Raw genomic sequence first — 25,695 nt, 5'->3', positions numbered from 1 at the left:
AATATACAAAAGTATGAAGGCTATTGCTTAACGCATTGTAAGCCGCCCTGAGCCTCTGGAGAAGGGCGGCATATAAATCAATTAAAAAAAAAAAAAGGGAATCCACATTGTTAGGAGGGAGGGGCTTAAACGAGCCAAACAGAATGAATCAGAACCACATATTGCATATTGATCACATCAACAAAACGTAGAACAAAGCATCTTAGTGCTGGAAGGGACCTCAGAGGTCTTCTAGCCCAACCCCCTGCTCAAGGCAGGAGATCTTATACCATCCTGATCAACCACCATCTTAACCTCCCTTCCTGGCCACCCCTATTTGGCAGCACACAGCTTAAAAATAGCAATGCAATTTTACCATTGAGCAAAAACTTCAAGTAAAACAGGCCCATACATGCACCAAAAGTTTCTTTTTTTTAAATTGATTTTAATTGAACTAATGAACACCAGAGATAGAAAATTAAATAGCGCCAAACACAGCATTTTTCACAAACTACCATGTAAGATAGACGTTTCTCATCCAACCCAGACATACAACCTGCTTCTTGGGACAGCCAGACCAAGCTTTGCAGAACTACGTATCAAAAAAAACCCTCCATTTATTTCATAGAATCATAGAGTTGGGAGGGACCTAGGAGGTCTTCTGGTCAGCCCAAGGCAGGAGAACTTATTGCATCCTAGACATGTGGCTGTCCAATCTTTTTTTAAAGACCTCCGGCAATGGAGCCACCCACAATTCCTGGAGACAAGCAGTTCTACTGATTAAATGTTCTCACTGTCAGGAAATTTCTCCTCAGTAGTTCCAGAATGAATCTCTCTTTAATGAGCTTCCCACCCATTGCTTCTTGTCCTTCCCTCTCAGGTGCTTTCTTCTTCTTTTTTTGAACAAGCAGTTTTGCTGGCCACATCCAACATTCCCAACATTCCAATTTATACCAACTCCATCATTAACCTCCCTTGCACTTAACTCTGTAAATTAAAGCATGCTATTTCGCCCTGTTTTCAATGCCCACCACATGGTGTGGCCTCTATGCTCAGCCCTAGGGCTGGGGTCGGCAACCTTAAACCCAGGGGTGAGCTGCTGGGGGTTCGCAGGAGAACCTCTAGCTAAGATTCTGTGCAGTCAGGAGAACCCCCAAATCCCACTCCTGGCTGAGCCCTCCCACCCCACCCCTCCCAGGAGTCCCCACGCGGCCACTTTTGGATGCAGGTAAGTATAGGGCATGCGCGGAGGCTTGGGGAGGGTGAAAAATGGGCATACCAGAAGTTTGGGAAGGCTGGAAACGGGCCTCTTTCCAGCCTCCAGAGGGCCTCCGGAGGCTGGGGAGGCTGTTTTCGCCCTCCCAGAAGCTTGAGAAAAGCCTCCGGAGCCTGGGGAGGGCAAAAATGTGCTTCCTCGGTGCAGGAGGCCAACTAGCCATGCCCACCCAGCAACCAGGCAGAGAACCCCTTACTAAAATTTTTGAAGCCCACCCCTGCTTAAACCCTCAAAGAGCCACAAAGGTCCTAACTGGAAGCACCCCCCGCCCCCCGTTCAATTCTGGAACTGACCGGAAGTCCAGTTTCCTCACGATAGAATCTCCTCCTAGCACGGCGTCCATTTTCCTCTACCTGTCCTAACTGAAAGCCCTATCAATTGTGGAGCCGACTGGAAAACCTGCCCCTTGTCATAGAGTCTCCTCCTGATGCGCCGTGCTTTCACCCCCTAAACTGAAGCTCCTCTCAAAATTGTGGCGCCAATCAGCGACGGGGAGCCGCAGCAGAGGGATGAAAGAGCCACATTCAGCCCCAGAGCTGCGGGTTGCTGACCCCTGCCCTAGGGGGATAAATCATTTTTTTAACATTCTTCTGCCTTCATTGCACCATTCAAAACCCAAGTCAAAACTCCTTCCCTTTTATCTGGTGCTTCCAGGACCACCCACCTCTCTCGGTATCTTCAGTAACTAACAATAAAAAGCGAAAGCAACGAGTTGAACACTTACCACCATCAATCCTAAAAATAACACTTTAAAAGGAATGTTTTACACGCCTTCCCACTCTTGGACTCAATTGGTAACCCTGCAGATACTTTGGCCCCACCCAGCAACTTCTGCTGAACCATCAAGGACCCCATCACAGCAGCCTCAAAGTTTGACCACAATTCAGAAGACATCCAATCTGGGCAGTTACTGAAGAATTACAGGAAGGAAGCCTAGTGGGCATCTGGCAGTGAACTCCAGAGTTTAAGCCCTAACTTTCTCCCTCCAGCCAGCCCGCTCCCCCAAAAAATTTTCTGTCCACTTTTGCACACAGATATTCCTCCTTCCTCTGCTCTTTTTTTTTTTTGAACAATTTTTTTTTTAAAACAAACATACATAAAACCATCTTCAATTGCCAACAGTGTGTCGGATGGTTACAAGTCTTTTGTGCATCATTCATCAAATTCATAGCTTACAATTTACAGTTTACCTAAATTCTCATATCATTGACCTAATAAATATCTGTATATTATTATCCTCATTAATCTTTTTTTTTTTAAATTTGATTTATATACCGCCCTTCTCCGGAGACTCAGGGCGGCTTACAATGCGTTAAGCAATAGCCTTCATACTTTTGTATACTTATACAAAGTCAGCTTATTGCCCCCACAAACTGGGTCCTCAATTTACCTACCTTAGAAAAGATGGAAGGCTGAGTCAACCTTGAGCCTGGTGAGATTCGAACTTGCAGTAATTGCAGACAGCTGGTGTTAATCACAATGCTATCAGTCTGCTGAGCCACCAGGCCCTTTTAGCTCATTTATTTGACTATGGCTATTTCTTCTCTCATTATTATTTCATCTTCATTATTAATCATTATTAAATCTTCCTCTGCTCTTGAAGAACTTTGGTTTGGCTTGCTAGTAAGACCAGAAACATAAAGTCAAGGAAACCCTCGTGCTGGTTTATGAACCCAAGGAATGAAGCTTAGTCCGGCCCTACAGACTGCTTTGCACTTACGATGCAAATCCGCTTGGTTCTAATTTCCCTACTGCGGGGGGCGTCAAACTCGATTTCATTGAGGGCCACATCAGGGTTGTGTTTGACCTTGGGGGAGGGGCGTGGCCGGGGGGGCATGGCCAGCTCGATATCACTCGTGTCAGGGGCTCCTGTGGTGGCCTGAGCGCTCTGCCAGCAAAAGTGAGTTCCTGAGCTCCGTTTTAGTCTGCGACAGCCTCCTGTAATCCTCTGCCAGGGAAAACGGAGCTCGGGAGGGCCACGTGCCAGAAGAAAGTTGCAGGAGGCCATCGCAGATGAAAATGGAGCTTCGTTTTTGCGGACGGAGGCACCACAAGTCAGATCTAAGCACCCCGCGGGCCATGAGTTTGACACCCCTGCCCGCCTGCATTCCTTTCGAGATTCAGAGAAAATAAAAATCATAAATAGGTCTTAATTTTTCAGAACTTCCTGGAACCATACACAGAAACGACCCACGGTAGAAGACTTTATGATCTAAAGGAGGGATTCACCTGCCAGAAGAAACTATTTATATGCATGCTTGGAACCCTTAGTTTCTTTCTCTACCTGTTAGTCATTTGAGGGCTCCTCCTCCTTTTATCTATTCCCCTAGGCAGCATCTCTTCTCTTCCTCCTTCAAGGTCATTTCCACTTACCGTGAGGATACCCAGTTTCAGCCTAATTTGGTCTGTGGTGGCCTTATCTGGAGCAGGATGATCTATGGACAGTGACTCACAACCCCTGTAGGGACTATTGCGATAGAGCTGATTTTGATGATCACCCAGAAGCTGCACTTGGAGCCAAAGGTAATATAGTCCACATTCTGACTGATAAGAGACACTCTAGCCGCATAGCACTGGTGTTGCAAACATCGCACTGGTTATTCTAGGGTTTCAGTTAAAATGGAAAGAGATGATTTTTTTAATCTTTGTAGCTCTACACGCCTTGGCACCATGGTATCTTCAGAAGCACCTTCTTCAGGGGTGGGCTGCTGGGGATTCGCAGGGGTTCGGGAGAACCTCTAGCTAAGATCTTGTGCAGTTCGGAGAACCCCCAAATCCCACTTCTGGCTAACCCTGCCCCTCCCGCCCCTCCCAGGACCCCCCCTCCCCGTAGCCCGTTTTGTATGTAGGTAAGTGCAGGGTACGCACAGAGGTTTGGGGAGGACGAAAAATGGGCCTACAGGAAGTTCGGGAAGGCCAGAAACAGGCTCGTTTCTGGCCTCCAGAGGGCCTCCGGAGCCTGGGGAGGCTGTTTTCATCCTCCTGGAGGCTCGAGGAAAGCCTCCGGAGCTTGGGGAGGGCAAAAACACACACACACCCCGTGGTGCAGGAGGCCGACTAGGCAACACCCACAAAGCAACCGGGCAGAGAACCCCTTGCTAAAATGTTTGAAGCCCACCCCTGACCTTCTTAAGATGGAAACTGTCCTGTACACTTATCCCATAGGGTAACAAAGCATGGTCTACCTTACTATCAAGAAATTGAAACCTTAACAGGTTTCAGTCTTAACAGCAGTGAGGATAATTTTCGCACAATATTGGAAAACTGACGAAACACCGCGAGACGAAGGGATAATTAAGAAGATATTAGATTGTGCAGAAATGGATAGACTTACATTGAAAATTAAACAGAAAGAAGACACGGGATATTATCAAACAAGGAACTTATTTTACCAACGGTTGGGAAAAAAGGGGTGGAGAGAAAGAATGGAATTTGTATTGTTAAGCAATTAAAAATACCCAGACAACACGGTGTTTATTAAAACAGCATTTAAAAAAATAACTCTTGCTGTATGGACAAGGAATAAAGGCGAGATTTGAAAGAGATGCATTATAAGAATCCGGGAAAAGCTGGATTCGAAAGAATTCCTAGTGTGAAATTAAAAATATACAAATAATGATTAACGAAGAAAAACATCCATTAAAAAAAAATAAAAGACTCTTATTACCGAAGACACCTCGTATCTCCTTTGGTGAATAACTTTCCTTCCAAGAGTGAACAAAGAACGCTGTCAGAAAATGTTGATCCTTAGCTGTCAAAAGGATTTGCCAAACTTATCTCCAAATACCTCTCTGCTGAATGCAACCATTATCTTGCTAAAATCCAACCCTTCAGCCACACACAAAACCCCAAGGCTGAGAAGCAGCTGAGAAGAGGCCGAACAACTTCTTACATTCCAAGTCAACAAGGTCACCAGAGATGGGTCAACGGATACTGATCTCTACCCACCCACAGTCCTCTAATCAACTGAGGATGTTTTCACACCATGTTTTCAAATAAAAGAAGGAGAGGGTAAATTCAGGATAGTCATCGAGTGAACCCATGGTCATTAATCAATCTTAATCACACCTTTGCCACAGGCAGAATATCTGCCACCTTCCTTGGCCCATTTTGTTCAGTACATCCTAAGTCCGTGATGGCGAACTTATGGCACGAGGTGGAATGCAGAGCCCTCTCTATGGACACACGCGCCATCACCAGCTGCTCTTTTAGTTTCCGGCACGCCAGCCAGCTGGTCTTCGCGGGCACTAGAGCTCTGGAAGACGGCCTGAAAAATGGCCAAAAATGGCTGTTTTGGGGCCGTTTTCACACCATTTTTTCGGGCTGTTTTTGGGTTCTTTTTCGGGCCATTTTCGGGCCATTTTTGGGCTGTTTTTGGTCCAAAAAATGGTCTGAAAATGGCACAAAAATGGCCTAAAAATAGCCCGAAAAATGGCCTGAAGATGGCCAGAAAAATGGCCTGAAAAATAGCCAGAAAACAGCCTGGAAAATGGCCCAAAAAACTGCCCTGAAATCGGCAAAAAACGGGCAAAAACCAGGTATGCGCACACTTCGGGTTTCCAGTGCTCTGGCCCACGCACATGCACACGCATTCCGGTTTGGGCACTCGGTGCCAAAAATGTTCGCCATCACTGTCCTAAGTACAGTTAGTCCTCAATTTACAACTGGTCCCTTAACAATTATTCAAAGTTATGAGGGCCCCCCAAAAGGTACTTACAACCTAGTTCCGAGATTCCGACAGTCACCCACTGAATTTTTACAGCTCTTTGCAATGTCTTGTAGCCATGGGATCGCAATTTCCATTTTTGCCCAAACCCCTTTGTTTGTTTCTGGTTTTTTTAGCAAAAATGCCCCCGTAGGAAACAATGGGTTTGCTTAATGACCATGGATTCACTTAATGACCACCTCAAATAAAAGTAGTGTAGAAAGTTAGCACCCACCCCTCTCCTAGAAGAATGAACTATTTTGAGAAATACTTAAAAAGGCAGTTCCCCTAAAAGAGAAATTAAAAAATCTTAAGGGAGACAGAAACTCAGAGCCCCCAGCAGATATTTTGTGCCCATTAAGAAAGACTGAGCCATCCTATCTACAAAACAAAAGACCTTTAGCTCCAGGGTGATGAGATTAAGACATGGCCCTTCAGGCAGGAGTGGGTTTCACTTACCTTTGCTACTGGTTTGCTCACTCGCTTCTGCACATGCACAGATCGTATTTGATGGTGGGCGAATCCACCACTGCCTTCAGGACATAATAGGATTAATCCACTACCATCCAGCAGCAGAGCTCACTACATCGCCCAATCTCCCAAGGATGTTGCATCACCCTCCAAACTTCAACCAAACTTAGCTCAGACAACTTATAGAGCCAGCTATATCCGCCGCGAATTAAAAACATGGCTGTTCGCGGCGCCCAGCCTGGACTGAGGGGGTTTTCAATTATTTTAACGGGTTTTATTATTTGTTTATGTATGTATTTTATGTTTTTATTGGTTTGTTTTAATTGTTGTGAGCCGCCCTGAGTCCTATGGAGATAGGGCGGCATATATTAAATAAATAAATATATGGCCCCATGTGAGTCTGACGACAGCCAGTAGAATACATGTTCTTGCACAGGAACAGGAAGCTCAAGTGCAGAGCCCAAGAGAAGGTATAAATACCCCTCATTCTCAACTCCATGTGGTCAGCTGCCCAGGACCCCCCATGTGGTTCTGCTTCATCATTAAACCATCTTTCCAATCAGCCTCCATGTTTCTAGTGTTTTTCTCCCGGCTTGGAACTGAGCCAGATGGATTATTTCTTCCAACAGTAGTAAAATCGGATTGGTCACATGATGACCTGCTTTACGATCATCGTGACTTACAGCCGAAATGGGTTGCCTTATTTCCTCCCCCCCAAACCCAATTATGTGAGAGATAACTCTGTGCTGCCTTTCTCGTGATGAAAAAGCAAATGGTATAACAACTAACGAAGAGTGCACCCTCTGGTCTTCTAGTGTTTGGGGATGGGTGGGGGCTTAGCTAGAGGGATTCAGCCAGGGGTGGAATGCTACCGGTTCAAACCGGTTCGGCTGAACTGGTAGCGATGGTGGCAGGTGGTTCGGAGAACCGGTAGCGACTGCAGTGCGAGGTTCCGCCCACCCTCCCAGTCGTCATTACTTCCTGGTTTTAACCAGGAAGTAACCTGTTTTTTACCCTCTGCACATGCACAGAAGGGTTTGCACATGCGCAGAAGGGTTTGCACATGCGCAGAGGATCCATGCGCACATGTGACGCGCACGGGCGGTGCATGCTCTTCCAAACAGGTAGGGAAGGTAAGTAGATTTCACCCTTGGATTCAGCCCTTCTTTTTTTTTTTTAAAAAAAATTGATTTATATGCCGCCCTTCTCCGGAGACTCAGGGCGGTTTACAATGCGCTAAGCAATAGCGCATTGCAATTTTCTTCCCTGTGAGAAATAACTCGATCTCACATGAGATAAATTAAATCAAATGCCACGCAAAAAGAATAAGACATAACTGCTAAACTGCTATTGCTGAGCACATTGTAAGCCGCCCTGAGTCTTCGGAGAAGGGCGGCATATAAATCAAAGTAAATAAATAAATAAATAAATAAATAAATAAATAAATAAATAAATAAATAAATAAATAAAAATAAACGTTCTTTTAGATACTCAAAATTGCCAAAGTTCAGTGGTAAAGCAGACAGATTGCAAAGCCTTTCAGCAGATTAAAAGAAACTGCAGGAAAAAAAAATGCAAATCCAGAAATGACCCCGACTTTGCTTCCACGTTGTCTATAAGAAGAAACTGGTTAGATGTTTCAAATAATTTAACATTACAGAAGATAGGAAAATTCTAGAGAAAGTTCAGCTTCTTCGCCCGGAGGAGCCCTATTGATGGCTTGAAGACTGAAGACTCAGTCCTGTAAGTTACATAAAGAGGCGCAGAGACAATTAGATTTGACTCGTATAAAGGAAATAAAAATAAATTAAACATCAATGCAATATCCGGCTAGAATGGTTTACTTATTTCTCCAGAAACGGGACTCTCTGAACGTCATCTGTTCCTCTGCGTCACTTCTTCTGGACTTTCCAGATTCTTGGGAATTTCTCAACTTTAATAAGCAGAGGCTGGTGGGAATATTAAACCCCCCATGATTTCCCCAGTCTTATCTCACTGATTTCTCTATTCTGCCCCTTGGTCATGATGACCCAACGAATAGGGAGGGGCAGGGGAAAGCTATTTTGGACATCTCTCCCCCTGAAGGAATGTGGATTGACTTCTAGTCTTAGGAGCTACACTAACAATAGCCTGTATCAGAATAATAGTTGAAGGAAAACAAGGATTTAAAAATAGGGCACAATCCAAGGAAAGCTAATCCAAGCAAATTTCGCTTTCCGAACTGGACTTAATTTTCTCCCATTACAAGTAAAGAACTCTGGGTGAACTATATCCATGCTATGCTCATAAGATATTTTTTTAAAAAGACAAAACAAAATACTAGAGCAGAAGAAGAGATTTGTTTAGCTTTTAGTTGAGAACTCATTGTTCTTGGCCTAAAAGGGCTTCGTTTCTTGAGAAAAGAGATCGCCTTGTTGTTTCCTTGTATACTTAACACAGCAGCGTCAAGGAAATGACACCCGTTTCATGTCAAAATTAATTCCAAGAGTTGCTCGCTGCTTTATGGAATCTAGATTTAAAATCTAGAACTTGGTGTAGGCCAAAGAATGTACAACGATTTTGTGGTCTCTGTGGTAGCTTTAGTTACCTAGTTTGGGTCCTTCAATAATTAAGATCTGGTGATGGCCCGGTTTGATTCAAGCATCAATTGGAAAGTAGAATTTTTTACTTCAACTTTGCTTTTACAAAAATAGAAATTTTATTTCTACCATATCCATAGCCAAGACAGAGATATTCCTGGTGTGAGTTTCTCCCCCCTATTTCACGCACAGCTGGCTGGAGAATTCTGAAAGTTGAAATCCACACATCTTAGAAGTAGCCAAGGTTGGAAAACACTGATCTAATGTTTACGTGAACACTGATCTAATGTTTACCTGAAATTTACTAATTGAAATACCATGTTTGTTTCCCTTGGAAAATCTCCATTGCATTCAACTGAATTTCAGTTATGATTCTTCTTCAGCTACATGGTTAGACATGATGATCCCAATGAACCTTTCCAGTTCTTATTTTCTTCTTTTACTAGACTTGGAAGTGTAATTAAAAACTGATATATTCTGAAATCACAACTTGGGGAGAGGCAAGGTTGAAACATCCTTAACCAACATTGAAAGCAAAGTTCTATCAGTCAGATTGAAGATTTATGGATCTGACTTGACTTGTCCTGACCTGTTGCTTTAAGGACATTTGGCTTATCTCCTTACGGGTGAGCTATGACTCAAGTTAAAAAAAAAAAAAAAGAATTGGGAAATTTCACAACAGCCTTTAAAAAAAAATCTTCTTTCACTTTCTGTTTATGGATTTGGGAGAAATAAGGAGGAATTTCTGAGAGTGAAAACGATTAATCAGTGGAACAGGAATTGTGGGTGCTCCATCACTGGAGGTTTTCAAGAAAAGCTTAGACAACAATTTGTCTGGGATAGTATGAGGACTCCAGCCTTGTGCAAGGGGTTAGAATTAGAATAACAGAGTTGGAAGGGACCTTGGAGGTCTTCTAGTCCAACCCCCTGCCTAGGCAGGAAACCCTACACCACTCCAGACAAATGGTTATCCAATCTCTTCTTAAAAACTTCCAGTTGGAGCATTCACAACTTCTGGAGGCAAGTTGTTCCACTGATAAATTGTTCTGTCAGGAAATTTCTCCTTAGTTCTAAGTTGCTTCTCTCCTTAATTAATTTCCACCCATTGCTGCTTGTCCTGCCCTCAGGTGCTTTGGAGAATAGCTTGACTCCCTCTTCTTTGGGGCAGCCCCTGAGATATTGGAACACTCCTATCATGTCACCCCTGGTCCTGGTCCTGGATTGGACTGGAAGATCTCCAAGGTCCTTTCCAGCCCTCCAATTTTATTCTATTCTATTTCTGACATGGTTAAAAATAAAACACCAATTCCTTTAAAAAGCAGATGCAAAAAGGAATTATGCAAGAATCTTAGAGCAAAAAAAAAAAAAAGATTTTAAGAAAATTGCAGACTTCTAAACAGATGCCAGCAGATTTGAAAAAGGAAGCCGTTAATTCGTGAATGAGCATAATTAGAATAGGGAACTCCAATGCTAGGATTTTCCCCTTTTGCATACAATAAGAAACAGCAGGAAGAGGGTGTGGAAAGTCATTGCAAACTCTCTTGGGAATTTTCATTACCCATTTACATAGTAATAAATGAAGGTGATGACAGAAGACACATGGGATATTTTAGCCCCAATGACAAGACGGAATTAATCACTGCATTACTTCACCACTTATTTCTAAATCGTGTCACAATCGTGTCATTAAATGTGCCATTAGGTCTGATTTCAATCTTTACATGCAATTCCCAGAATTATTACAGAAATCAAGGAAGATTACAAAAGAGAAGATTGATTCATCGGTATCCAACGAACAGAGATCAAAGATTTAAGACGTACCACAAAATTCCTAATAAAGGAAAACACAAACCTCTAATCCATTAAATGGAGGCTAAATATACTTCGGAAAATTATTTTAACGACTTCCAGCTATCCTGATTTACATAAGAGAATGGGCTATTCAAAGCAGGGGAGTCCCTGGGAAATTCCTTCCACAGAATAATAATTTTCAGGATATCTGCCACATACAATGATATATTTGTCATTTTCCGTGTAGTGCTAGTCATAATTGGCTAATTTTTCCAAGGACCACTGATTCTCCGCCATTCAATCAGAACTGAAGAAGCTTCTTTGGAAGAGAAGTAAAACATCTTCAAGGGAAAAAAAACCCAAAGAAAGTCCAATTGCCTTTTGAAAAGCACCTTTGGGATGAATTGTTGAATTGCTTGTAATCTATAGTTAGTTAGCAACACGGACACTGAAACGGAAGTGGAGAATATGTTTCAGATAAAAGCTGGGAATATAGTCCTTGTTCTCCATTTGACACACACAAATGGAATCACCCATCTTAATTTTGGCCTTCCGTGCTTTATATTTGCTTTAATGGCTGATTTAAACAACAATTTCCCAACTTAAGATCTAAACCCCAACGCTCTTCTACCATAAAAGGTTTAGCACATCCCAGGCACAAACCACAGATATAGAGTATAATCTTGTAGGGTTTTGGAAATCCAGAACCAGATTGTAAGTCCCCCTTTTTGTGTCAGTCTCATAACTTTGAAAGATTGCTAAACAACCGGTTGTAACTCAAGAACTACTTGTAGGTGGAGAGGATATGGTGAGACGACTTCTAAATTGCTATCAAAAGTCACCTTGGTCTTCACAGAAATGCGTTAACGCAGCTACCTTCTGATTCTTACTAGCAATGGTTGCTTATTAACCACCCAGAGTCATTTCGGTGAGATAGACAGTGTAGAAAATTATTAAAATCAATCGCTTTGTCACTGAAGCACATGTCTTGACTTTGCTAACCATGTTATTCTGTTTACTAACCGTGTATCTATTTCATGGGTACCCAGGAAATATTTGAAGTATCTTATGATATTTCCCAGATCCCTCGGTGAAGAGGAGATATACAGATCACTATATCCTAACTTTTTGGAGTAAACAAAGCCCCCTGCCTCAGGGGTCGGTTAAATTCAAAAATTTTAGCAAGGGGTTCTCTGCCCGGTTGCTGGGTGGGTATGGCCATTGTGGGTGTGGCTAGTTGGCTTCCTGCACTGAGGGGGGGGGCGTTTTCCCCCTCACTGGGCTCTGGAGACTTTCCTTGAGCCTCCGGGAGGGCGAAAACAGCCTCCCCAGGCTCTGGAGGCCCTCTGGAGGCCAGAAACGGGCCAGTTTCTGGCTTTCCCAAACTTCTGATAGATCTGTTTTTCGTCCTCCTTAAGCCTCGGCATGCACCCTGCACTTACCTGCATCCAAAACGGGCCGTGTGTGGCAGGGGTGGGTTCTAAATTTTTTTACTACCGGTTCTGTGGGCGTGACTTATTTTGTGGGTGTGGCTTGGAGGTCATGTGACTAGGTGGGCGTGGCTAGCTGGTCAGAGTCATTTCTGGAAGGTCCTCGCACTTACGACCCGACTCATTTGTTTGTTTTTAACACTGATCAGCTGTAGGACGGCCCTTTGAAGCCTCGCGGCAAGAGTTTAAACAGTTTTTTTCCCTCTAGTCATCAGCTGGGACTCAAGAGGCAGCAATAGATTGGGGGTGGGACCAAATAAAAGGTAAGAATAAAGTGGGTGGATAGGGGGGTGGGAGGGCGGGGGGGGAGAACCGGTTCGGTGACGTCATATCATCACCGCTACCGGCTCGGCCAAACCGGACCGAACTGGGAGGAGCCCACCACTGGTGTGGGGACTCCTGGGAGGGAAGGGGAGGGGCTGGGTGGGGTGGGCAGGGCCAGCCAGGAGTGGGATTTGGGAGTTCTCTGAACTGCACAGAATCTTAGCTAGAGGTTCTCCCGAACTGCTACGAACCCCCAGCAGCCCACCCCTGCCCTGCCTTTGGAAATCCTAAAATGGCACAGTACAGGGCTACTAATATCAGTATTTTGAAAGCTGCCAGTTGCATTAACAGCTCATGAACAGTATGCATAGACGTCATATCCCATTGCATACTGTTCATGAACTGTTAACGTAACTCTGATGCAAGCATTAAGCCCAAACTTCTTTTAAATAGAATTTAGTTACTCATAATAATACAGATGAAAGAGTCACTCGGCATTTCCTCATACCCAGATCTGACATGGACACATTCTACTGGGGGGGGGGGGAATCCCACCACACCAATACAAATAGGATTAGATTTTAAGTCTAGCTGAAGGAGGAGGAGATACTATGCCAAGGAAGAAGATTATGCTCACATAATATGTTTCTGAGGCAACTGTGACGAAGCCCACATTACAAAGCCATTACTCTTGAGGAAGGCACATTGTGTGACTGGTTGCAAAGGCAGGGACACAAAGCATATATATTGCCTTGGATGACTAAGAGCTGAAAATGTAAACTGACTTCGTGGGGAGGATCCACACCCTACCCACACAATAGGGATGTAGCTGAGTCTTGACCTAAGAAGACACTTAATGATGACCTGAACAAAATTGGTTAGCTGGCATGCACCTGATATCCAAAGAAGTCAAAGAAGTGGCACGACAACCAGGATAGGCAGAATCAAAAAGGGTTAGTAGACAATCTCTACTTTGACCTCAAAAACACAGATGAAAATGGGCTAAGCATCAGAACTGACTCACAGGTACTCCAACGGGTAGGAGTTCTTGAACCCTCAACTCCTAACCTCTCTTTTTCAACAACAAATGTTTCTTCCACTATGTAGATCAGGGGTGGGCTGCGGGGGGTTCACAGGGGTTCGGGACAGGGTGGATTTGATTTAAATCGAGTTGATTTAAATCACAATTTAAATCATGATTTAAATCACTAGTAAAAAGGCTTGATTTAAATCATCATTTTTAAAGAGCAACTGTCATCTCTGCTACTCCTTTGACCCACTGTTGACTCACCGATAGTCCCAGTGTTGCAGAATATACAGCCTCATGCTACATAACTAAGCTCCATTTCATGCTGAATAAACTAAATTATTTATGTATCTTAAATAGAAAAGTATCTTACGATAGATTTTTACCCCAAAAGTTTTTTATTAAAATAAATTCGATAAAAATCAAAAAAATCCAATTTAAATAAAAAAAATCCGATTTAAATTAAAAAAGTCTGATATTTTGATTTTTTAAAAAAAATCATTTATTTTTATCCACCCTGGTTTGGGAGAACCTCTAGCTAAGATTCTGTGCAGTTTGGAGAACCCCCAAATCCTATGATTCTATGAGATCAAAATGTAATTGTAAAATGTAGATTAAATCACCCAACAAAATAAGAAACAAGAAGCGTGTTGGAAGGCCTTAAACCCTACACCGATGGAGGGTTTAAACTTTAATCCTCTCTTTCGATGTGAAGGTCATCAGAAGTGGTCCTTCAGCGATTGTAGCAATCAATTTGGCTTGCATTTTAATTCGTTCAACAGCCAAGTGGGAAACAATGACCCAGCTCTTCGTCAGATTTTTTTTCTGGGAGCAGTAAATGGTAGGTTGAAAATGTGTTGTCTGTGATACACATAGGGGAAAAGTGAGGTGGCCCTTAAGCATTTTTCACTGATTATTTGGAGTTTTTTTAAATATTGAAAATACAGTCCTCTTAAGATCTGTTGGCAGACACTAAGAAAATATTAAAACTTTACAGCAAGCCTCGAGAGACACGGATCTTCTATAATTCAGTTTTCGTGATAGAAATAACAAGCAAAAGCACCTACTAGTTTTGTCATATCATTTTCCAAGTTCATTAAATAGTGTTGTTATTTATATTATGAATTTTTTGAATAAAAGTTGTTTGTTTCCTGTAACATTATTCTTTTTCTTCCAAAATTCTTTTGTTCAAATGTTGGGTATGGGGGAAATGGAAAACAACACCAAGTAGGAATTATGCTTCAAAACTGATGCCCATTTGTAACTGATGTTTTAAAACTGATGTTTTGGATAGTACTCATGATATATAATTTATGTTCTAAATGCACAGAATCGATGAGCACTGGGCACAAAAGCTAAGCCGAGTTGGACCTGGTTTGTACTTGGATGGAGGCAGGGGTGAAATTCAAAATTTTTCCCTACTGGTTCTGTGGGCGTGGCTTGGTGGGTGTGGCAGGGGAAGGATATTGCAAAATCTCCATTCCCACCCCTCTCTGGGGCCAGCCAGAAGAGATATTTGCTGGTTCTCCGAACTACTCAAAATTTCCACTACCGGTTCTCCAGAACCTGTTAGAACCTGCTGGATTTCACCCCTGGATGGAGCCCATCAGGAAATCCCAGGATCTAGCTTAGACAGAGAAATAAAAAGAAAACAAAAATCCCAAACCACTTTGTATTCCTTGCCAAGAAAATTCCATGGGCACATCTATGATGTCACCAGGAGTTGAGCTCAGCGTGAAACAAACTTTCCTCTTATATATAAATCTTCGCTATTGACCGAGGTGGAAAAAAGGACTAAGAATTTAGTTACAGAGATGTTCAGATGACAGAAGAATTAAATCACTACCACAAACTTTTTGAGGGAGAAAATTGTTTCATTGAAAATCATTCCATTTTCATCCGGAGGCTACAACTGGTCCAGAATGCGGCCGCGCGGGTAGTTACGGGAGCTGCATGGCGCTCCCATACAACACCACTCCTGCGTGAGCTGCACTGGCTCCCAGTGGTCTTCCGGGTGCGCTTCAAGGTGTTGGTTATCACCTTTAAAGCGCTCCATGGCATAGGACCTAGATATCTTCAAGACCGCCTGCTGCTACTGATGACCTCCCACCGACCTGTGCGCTCCCACAGAGAGGGCCTCCTCGGGGTGCCATCAGCCACAATGTAGGCTGGTGACCCCCAGGGGGAGGGTCTTCTCTGTGGGGGTACCCACCCTCTGGAACCAACTACCCCCAGAGATTAGGAGAATCCAAGACCTCGGTGCCTTCCGCCGTGCCCTTAAAACCCTCTTTTTTCAGCAAGCCGGGCTGGCTTAACTTTTTTCTTAATTTTTTAAATGTTTTAAATGGGTTTGTTATTGTTCTTAAATTATGGGGCCAAATTTATATATATTCTTTTAATACTATGTTAATGTTTGTAATTTATGTTTTTATTCGGCTGTACACCGCCCTGAGTCCTCAGGGAGAAGGGCGGTATATAAATTGGATATAAAATAAAAATAAAATAAATAAATCTTAAACTGAGATGGGGGTTGGGAAAGTAGATTGATAAAGCCTGACAGCTCAGACAATTCTGGGTTGTGTACAACTCACAGATGTGTGACAAATAGGAAATCCTACAATTAGGTCGATCTGTACATGAAGAAGAGTCACTTAATAACAGGAAGGAAACTTTGCTTCTGACTGTATTTTAACTTGGCCCTTAAAAGTTTGCTGGTTGAATTTGTCTGGGACTATAGTTTATATGAGGCAGTCTACCACATCAATAGCACAACATTTTAGATTATATTGTAGTAATTTACTCAGAAATGCCTCAGCTTGCCAAGCATGACATTAGCAAAAAAAACTGTCCTCGACTTCATTTAGTGACCGTTCGAAGGTGCTGAAAAAAGTGACTTATGACCATTTTTCACACTTATGACCATTGCAGCATCCCCCATGTTCACGTGATTTACATTGGGATGCTTGACAACTGACTCATATTTATGACAGTTGCAATGTCACGTGACTGTCCCGGCTGTCATGTGATCATCTTTTGCGACCTTCCGACAAGCAAAGTCAACGGGGGAACCAGATTCACTTAACAACGGTGTTTCTAATTTTTAAGAACTGCAGTGATTCACTTAACAAACGGGGTGGAAAAAAGTTGTAAGACTCACTTAACCAATTTCTCACTTATCAACATAAATGGTGGTCGTAAGTGGAGGACTACCTGTATAAAGACAATCTGATCTTCTGGATAACCATTTGTCTGAAGTGGTGTAGGGTTTCCTGCCTAAGCAGGGGGTTGGACTAGAGGACCTCCAAGATCCCTTCCAACTCTGTTATTCTATTCTATTCTTTCACCCTGCAGTGGGTCCTTTCAAATATGCTCTCCTAGTTGGCTTCTTAGCTTTTTAGGTAGTGACAAATTTTATTTTCCTGGGCTCCAAAATCACAGCAGATGGGGACTTCAGACAAGAAATTAAAAGGTGTTTGCTCCTGGGGAGGAAAGCTATGGCAAACCTAGACAGCATATTAAAAAGCAGAGACATCACCCTGCCAACAAAAAGGCTATGGTTTTCCCAGTTGCAATGTATGGCTGTGAAAGTTGGACCATAAGGAAGGCTGAACGCCAAAGAATTGAGGCCTTTGAACTCTGGTGCTGGAGAAGACTCCTGCGAGTCCCTTGGACTGCAAGGCAATCCAACCGGTCAGTCCTAGAGGAGATCAACCCTGACTGCTCTTTAGAAGGCCAGATCCTGAAGATGAAACTCAAATACTTTGGTCACCTAATGAGAAGGAAGGACTCACTGGAGAAGAGCCTAATGCTGGGAATGATGGAGGGCAAAAGAAGAAAGGGATGATAGAGAACGAGGTGGCTGGATGGAGTCACTGAAGCAGTCGGCGTGAGCTTAAATGGACTCCAGAGGATGGTAGAGGACAGGAAGGCCTGGAGGAACATTGTCCGTGGGGTCATGATGGGTCGGACACGACTTCGCAACTAACAACAACAATAAAGTTGGCTTTTTTGACAAATTCACGGGACAAGAATCTTGAGCAAAGCAGTTCGGTTATCTTTTTCAATGATTGTGATCAACATCCCTGCCTCCTCATTAGGAGGAAACAATGAGGGATAGTACGTTTCAGGAGCATACCATGCTCACCTCACTTTCTTAATTAACAGCAATTTTCATTCCTCTCCTGCTTTTTCCGCTCCTTCGTGTACCATGAAAGAGCCTTTCGCAGAGACTCAAAGTGGACGGCTGCCAGCTCAGCCGGAGCCAAATTCGAGTAGGTCACTCTTGGCTCGGCAACAAACCACAAATGGAGCACAAGGAAAATACAGGCTGCCCTCTCTCTCTCCCAAGGCCATTAGCTCCATTCCTGTCTTCTGCCACAGATGAGAACCTGTTACAGCCATTCAGGGGAAGAAAAAAAAAAAAATGAAACGCTTTCCCAAAAGAGCGAACATAAAGGGGAGCGCACACAGTTTGCTAGAGGACGATAGCTGGAAGAACCTCGAATCAGCCCAGTTTTGTTTTAGCTCACCAAAAAAAAAAAAAAAGAAAGAAAGAAAAAAAAAAGAGAGGAGATTTTTAGAACAAGGTCGCTGGCTTCATGTCAAATTCCTCTCTCTTTGGCTATGACGCACGCATACACAGAGGTGGGTTAGCCTAGTGAGCACACTCCTGAAATCACACAGGAAAGGAATATCTGTGACAAATCTTGTACAGTACATAAAGCCAGGGGTGGGCTACTGGGGTTCGCAGGGGTTCGGGAGAACCTCTAGCTAAGATTCTGTGCAGTTTGGAGAACCCCCAAATCCCACTCCTGGCTGGCCCCGCTCACCCCGCCCCACCCTTCCCAGGAGTCCCCGAGCGGCCTGTTTTGGATGCAGTTAAGTGCAGGGTGTGCACGGAGGCTCAGAGAGGGTGAAAAATGGGCCTACCAGAAGTTCGGAAAGGCCAGAAACAGGGCCGTTTCCGGCCTCCAGAGGGCCTCCAGAGCCTGGGGAGGCCTCCTGGAGGCTCAAGGAAAGCCTCCGGAGCCTGGAGAGGGCAAAATCACCCTCCTCTGTGGTGCAGGAGGCTGACTAGGCCACACCCACCATGGCTACGCTCACCCAGCAACTGAGCAGAGAACCTCTTGCTAAAGTTTTTGAAGCCCACCCCTGCATAAAGCTGAACACATGGCATTCGACTGTCAATCAAGCAATGGAGGGCTAGGGAAGTCCCGGCACAAATGACACCGTGACATGCTTGTCATCATGATGGCTTCTACCAAACACTTATGCAGGTAAGCATGTTATTAGTACTTCCCCCCTAATATTGACACAAAAATCAGTTTATTTTTTTTCAATTTCTATAACCGCCCATCTCAATCAACGATTCTCAACATTGTAATCAGTATATTACAATTAAAACACAAAAAACGTTTCAAAACAATGAACAAAAACACAGTGAAACAATGAAAAAACGGCTACAGATAATCCTCAAATTACAACGGCAGCCTGCCCACCACAGTCGTAACTGGCCAATCTGATTTTACAACCTTTTGTGCAATGGTGAAATGTAAAATTTGTTACTACGGGTTCTGTGGGTGTGGCTTGGGGGGGTGGTAATGTGACTTGGTGGGCGTGGCCAACTTTTTTTTTTTACTTTTAAAAGCCTCTGACGATCAGGCAACTCAGCTGGGATCGTCAGAGGCTTTTAAAGGCATTTTTTTTCTACAACTTCTTTGGCTGAATTTTGTGGCCATTAAGTGAATCACCATGGTTGGTAAGTGAATCCATGGCCATTAAACAAGCTAATGGCTTGCTATGGGTGTGGTTTTGCAAAAAATCGCAAGTAACTCCCGGTCATGTGATTCTTGGATGCTGTGAATGACTGTAAAGATAGCCCAACTGTTGTGTGGTCATGTGACTATGGGAGAGGGGGGGAAACTGGCGGAACTTCCAATTGGAGCCGTAAGTACACCCCAGGAAGGCCCATTGGAACTTCGAATAGTCGCTAAGCAAGTAGTCATAAGTCGAGGAACACCTGCACTCAAATTATTTGCAACTAAAATGACTATGGAGTCAGGACCGTGTAGCTTTTAACAGGAACCTAATTCTGTACAACACCACAACTCTTAAAAATCACACTAATCACACTGTGCAAGTCATTCATTCATTCATTCATTCATTCATATCTTTGAAAGAGAAATCGGAATAGGAGAGGAGAGTGAAAAGGTGAGGTTGTGATAGAAGTGGGGGCAGAAAAGTCAAGATGGGAGTCCACAAGCATGAGAAAGAAGCCCTGATATCCCTTACATGCATCTAGCGTGTGATATGTGAGAAAAAGCCTCGTTCCTCTGTGATCAAGGATTATGGAAACTGTTCAAGGAGAGATTCAACCGGGAAATAAGGAGAAATTTTCTGACAGTGACAGCAGTCAACCCATGGAACAGAAGTTGCCTTCAGAAGTTGTGGGAGCTTCATCACTGGAAGCTTTCAAGAAGAGACTGGACTGCCATCTGTCAGAAATGGTATAGTAGGATCTCCTGCTTGGGCAGGGGGTTGGACTAGATGACCTTCAAGGTCCCTTCCAACTCTGTTAATCTGCTACCTTTAGTGAAACATGGAAAAACATGAGTGCCCGGATCGTTCCCAAGCATTCCATCCTTTGCCTCATTTGAGGAAAACCTTAGGAGAAAGTTTTGCCAAAGTTTCCCGCCAAAGTTTAAGCTGCTTTAATGCCCCATCTGAGAATCTGAGGCAGCCCCAGATTTGTTATTTATTTATTTTAGATTTTTTTTTCTAATCTCACTTTTATTATTTTTATAGATAAACTCAAGGTGGCAAACATACCTAATACTCCTTCCCTCTCCTATTTTCCCCAAAACAATAACCCTGTGAGGTGGGTTGGGCTGAGAGAGAGAGAGAGAGAGGGAGAGAGAGAGAGAGGGAGGGAGGGAGGGGAGGCAGGGGGAGAGAGAGAGAGAGAGGGAGGGAGAGAGAGAGAGGGAGGGAGAGAGAGAGAGAGGGAGACAGAGAGAGAGAGAGAGAGAGAGAGAGAGAGAGAGAGAGAGAGAGAGACTGGCCCAAAGGAGGGATACAAATTCTTGTATCCGACTCTTTTCAGTTTTCTTCTTAAGCTGTGGTTTTCTTCCATTTCATCCGGGTTATTTCTCATATCGTTTGGAAGAGGGCCCTTCTACTAGCTTCGAAAACCCTGCTGGTGCTTGTGAATGAAATACTTCGAACGCTTGAAATATTTTGTAGGAAGTGCCAAGCAATAGGAGCGGAAAGAACAGATGAAGTGGCGATATCAACAAATAAATCAAGGACAGCAATAAAAAATAAGACCGACAAACCAGCCAATACAGGAAGAAAGATTGAAGAAAATAAAACAGATAAATCAATACTTGGATAGACAGGAAGACATCTTTGATAAGGAGACTGAGACATGGGCAGGAATTTGGTAGAATTGCCAGCATAAGTTTGTGCTGGGAGAAATGCTTAGACTGAACAAGAAAGATAGAGATAAAGATGAGGACTGTGGGAGGCGAGTAAAAAAATGGATCAAAACTGAAACACTAAAGAGGAGAAGAGATGATGGATAGAAAGAATTGCCTTTTAAACATTAAGGGAGCTTTTTGTAAGCTGATAGAGGCAGAAATAAAATTAGATAGGGGAAATATTAGAACGTATATTTTAATAGAATAAACAAAAATAATAGAAATACTAGAGGTTTATAGATGTTGGGCATTTCCCCTCCTGCTGTTTAAATAATTTTTATGAGGATCACCTAAATTTGATAAATGTGATAAAGATTACTAATATTGTAATTTGGATAAATATGAACGATGCCCAGAATTAACCCTTTCCACATACAATATGGATGTATATTTAAAAAATAAATAAAAATAAAAATAGTTGATTCTCCTGTAACCGTTTTGCCTGGCAAAGGCAGCTCCGAGTGCCAGACTTTGGGTCTGTTTGTGAATGTGAAGATCAATGATTTACAGTGATAAGAAGATGGACAACAAACGTTTATGGAGAAAAGAATCACCCTGTAGAATTTGTAGGTTATGCTTGCCTGAGCATAAGCTCAAATAGCCATGACTCCAGATATTATAGATAGTCCTCAACTTACGACCAATTGGGACCAGAATTTCCATTGCTAAGAACGGCAAATGATGCACCTGATTTTACGACCTTTTGTGTTGTAATTAACTGAGAAAAATTAAGCAAACCACTATAATTTTTAAATGAACCATGAGGTTGTTTAGCAAATCCAGCTTCCCCCATTAACTTCACTTGTTCCCAGCCAGCTGGAAAGGGAACATATCACATGACCATGGATATGTTGTGTTGGTTGTAAGTATGAACTTCAGTTGTAGGTCGAGGACTACCTGAGTTCTTCTTTGATAACGACCAATTTTAAATCATATTTCATATACTCTTTAATATGCATGAAATGTTTTTTTTCTTACAGGTAATCCTACATTTACAACCATTCATTTAGTGATGGTTTGAAGTTACAACAGCATTGAAAAAAATGACTTATGATTAGTTTTCACACTTATGACCGTGGCAGCATCCCCATGGTCATGTGATCAAAATTTGGATGCTGGCATCTATTTATGATGGTTGTACTGTCTTGGGGTCAAATGTGATCCCCATTTGTAACCTTCCCGGACAGCTTTTGACAAGCAAAGTCAATTTGGGGTGGGGGGAATCAGATTCACTTAAGTACGGCATGATTCACTTAACAACTGTGGCAAAAAATTGTAAAATGAGGCACAATTCACTTAGGAATAGAAATTTTGGGCTCATTTGCGGTCATCATCTAGAGCCATCTATACTTTTGGTACAATTTGGTACAATTTTGTAAGCATCTATCTATCTATCTATCTATCTATCTATCTATCTTTCATCTATCTATCTGTCTGTCTATCTATCTATCTATCTATCTATCTATCTATCATCTATCTAGCTATCTTTCATCTATCTATCTGTCTGTCTATCTGTCTATCTATCTACCTACCTACCTACCTATCTATTTTCTATCTATCTTCTATCTATTTTCTATCTATCTATCTTTACCTGTCTGTCTATCTTCTATCTATCTTCTGTCTATCTATCTTCTGTCTGTCTGTCTATCTATCTTCTATCTATTTTCTATCTATCTATCTTTATCTGTCTGTCTATCTTCTATCTATCATCTATCTATCTATCTTCTGTCTATCTATCTTCTGTCTGTCTGTCTGTCTGTCTATCTACCTATCTATCTATCATCTATCTATTTTCCATCTATCTATTTTCTATCTATCTATTTATCTGTCTGTCTATCTTCTATCTATCATTTATCTATCTGTCTGTCTGTCTGTCTGTCTGTCTGTCTGTCTGTCTGTCTGTCTGTCTATCTATCTATCTATCTATCTATCTATCTATCTATCTATCTATCTATCTATCTAACTATCTATCTATCTGCCACTTAGTTAGCAAAGCCATATATTTGAGTTAATACTTATGATCCTGCAGAACAGACTGTAGCTTTGAAATTTAAATAAGCAAATTCAAGAACTCCCAGCCAGTCCTTCTGGTATCATAATATAACCTGCTCCCAATGAGAACCAGTTGGATCTATTGGTTAAGGCACCAGGCTTGAAAGCAGGAGGTTGTGAGTTCAAGTCCTGCTTAGCCATGAAAAGCAGCGGGGTGACTTTGGGCCAGTCAGTCTTAGCCCAACCCATCGCACAGGCTTCTTGTGGAGAAAATAGGGGGAGGAAGGTATGTTGGATATGAGTTATGTTGGATATCCATCCATATGAGTTATTTGTAAAAATAATAATGGAGGGATACAAATAAATAAGTTCACAAACTTGAATAGCCAGTTAGGAGGTGAAGCATTTCCAATGCTAAGTCATTCACTACCCAACTAAGAACCAGGAAGGTCAGTCTCTAAATTCTCATCTTGCTAACAAGTCACCTGCAATCCAGCTTAGTCACCATAAGCCACAAGGAAAAGATAAAAATGTGGGACGGAGATTATACATTAAGACAGCAAAGCCTCCCTTCAATTGAACTCAATGGTCTTGTGACCACCTGAACACAACCAACTATATATATATGTAGGTCTTTGGTTATTCGAGTTCTCTCCCGCGTAAAATTGGAAGTGTCTTGGTGACGTTTTGACGAAGTCTCATTCGTCATCTTCAGGCTGGTGTATTCGGCTTCACAAAGCCGAAAACACCAGCCTGAAGATGACGAATGAGACTTCGCCGAAACGTCACCAAGACACTTCCAATTTTACGCGGGAGAGAACCCGAATAACCAAAGACCTACATACAAATACCCGCGAAAACCTCAGAATATATATATATATATATATTCGCACCAACACAGAGGTGACTTGACATCAATTTTCATCATCATGACATTTTTCCAACTGTAGACTAGCCAGAGGTCTCCAACCTTGGCAACTTTAAGACTTGTGGACTTCAACTCCCAGAGTTCCTCAGCCAGCTTTGCTTGAAGTCCACAAGTCTTAAAGTTGCCAAGGTTGGAGACACCTGGTCTAGACTCAGAATTTACTAATTACTAGTTTACTGGTCCCATTAGTAAACTCCCAAGAGTAATCAACTTTACCTCAGCTTAATATTTGGGGGATGAGCCAAATTTAAGTAGTTGTTGATACCTGCAGTGGCTTAAGCATAGCTGGAAATGACTATTTATAAAAAAGCAAGCAAAAAAGGAGACTATTTCAGTTTAGATCAAAACATCTGGAACAAGTACCAGATGCTATTTTTTTATGTCATGCTTATAAAGTCCCACTTGTTACCAATTTCCCCCCCTAAATGTACAGTATTTTTAACATCTTGATAAATAATCTACATTTAGTAGAAATCAGAAGAAGTAGAGATTTCTCTATAACAAATTCTAAAGTTCCATTAGTTACCAATTTTTTCCCCTAAATGTACAGTATTGTATAACATCTTGATAATCTACATTTAGTAGAAATCAGAAGTAGAGATTTTTCTATAACAAATTCCATGAGACTAATCTTCCCTCTCTCTCTCTTATCTAAAAATCATCTTTCTTGATTTTGATTTTAATTTTGATTTCAAAGGTGGATGCATCTGATATTCGGAAATTGATAAATGTTGATTAATTGCAGTAAGCTTGGGACTGATAGGAAACATGCCCTCCAAGATAAATCCCAATGGTTCCTCATCAAAAAACCAGGAACTTTTTCATGTGTGTGACTTTTCCAAAAACTTAAATAACCCAGAGAATATTCATAAAATTCCAGCTGGCCTAAAACTATTGCAATGTTTGCAGCTAAGAAGATAAAACATACAGTAGTAATTAGTGACTCGGATAGAATAAAAAAATTGAATGGAAGTTAAACAAGAAAATGACAAAATTCTCCACTTTGTCTTCCTCCAGTTGAAAACTTTGTCTTCCCCAAGTTACGTAAGGAATGGGGGAGAAGCTGCCTTGACAGTAAATGGGAGATACGGAAAACTTTCCAAGATTTTAGCTGATTGCTGAACATAAATTTATGAGGTGATGCTGCTACAAAACAAGATTATGTAATGTTTGGATAACACTTATAAAGATTGTTTCCAAGTGCAAGAAGTAATTATTCTACTTTATTCTATACTACTCCATTTTTTAAAACCTGAAATGTCACATTTAATTCCAAGTCTTGCAGATTAAATACACTAGCAATTTGAAATGCCTCTAAATGAGGCAAGGATACGATAAGAAAGACTTCCTTTAAATCAGGTCTACCGAAGAAATACAGTAAGTAGGGAAAAGGATGGGTGAGTAGGAGATAGTTCATTAGAAACTGTTGAAAGGCATCATCTCATCCAGCCTCCAGAACTGAAAAAAAAAAATCCATTTTATAGAAGGATAGCGGAAGTCTCCAGAACACATGAAAGATTAACAGATTAACAGAGTTGGAAGGGACCTTGTAGGTCATCTAGTCCAACCCCCTACCCAAGCAGAAGATCCTACTACATCATCTCTAACAAATGGTAGTCCAATCTCTTCTTGAAAGCCTCCAGTGATGAAGCTCCCACAACTTCCGAAGGCAACTTCTGTTCCATGAGTTGATTGTTGAAAGCAAAGAAAGCATT

At 42.2% G+C, this 25,695-nt stretch overlaps 1 protein-coding gene across 2 annotated transcripts in view; it reads right to left on the bottom strand.

The window, feature by feature from the left end:
• The window catches only part of DUSP16 (dual specificity phosphatase 16), a 67,063-nt gene that overhangs the window by 37,433 nt on the left and 3,935 nt on the right, over positions 1-25,695 (bottom strand). Inside the window, exon 1 of one of the 2 annotated variants that reach the window (XM_070946690.1) lies at positions 6,420-6,467. The exons of the other annotated variant lie outside the window; for it this stretch is intronic. The gene's annotated coding sequence lies outside the window, so the exon portion shown is untranslated. Of the gene's footprint in view, positions 1-6,419; positions 6,468-25,695 lie in introns of those variants that run through there. 2 annotated transcript variants of the gene reach the window in all.

This window comes from Pituophis catenifer, unplaced genomic scaffold (genome assembly GCF_029215685.1).
Source record: "Pituophis catenifer annectens isolate HBS135680 unplaced genomic scaffold, rPitCat1.0.hap2 SCAF_7, whole genome shotgun sequence".
NCBI lineage: Eukaryota > Metazoa > Chordata > Lepidosauria > Squamata > Colubridae > Pituophis > Pituophis catenifer.
Note: the sequence above shows the minus strand (reverse complement) of the source record. Positions and strands in the feature narration are given on the sequence as shown.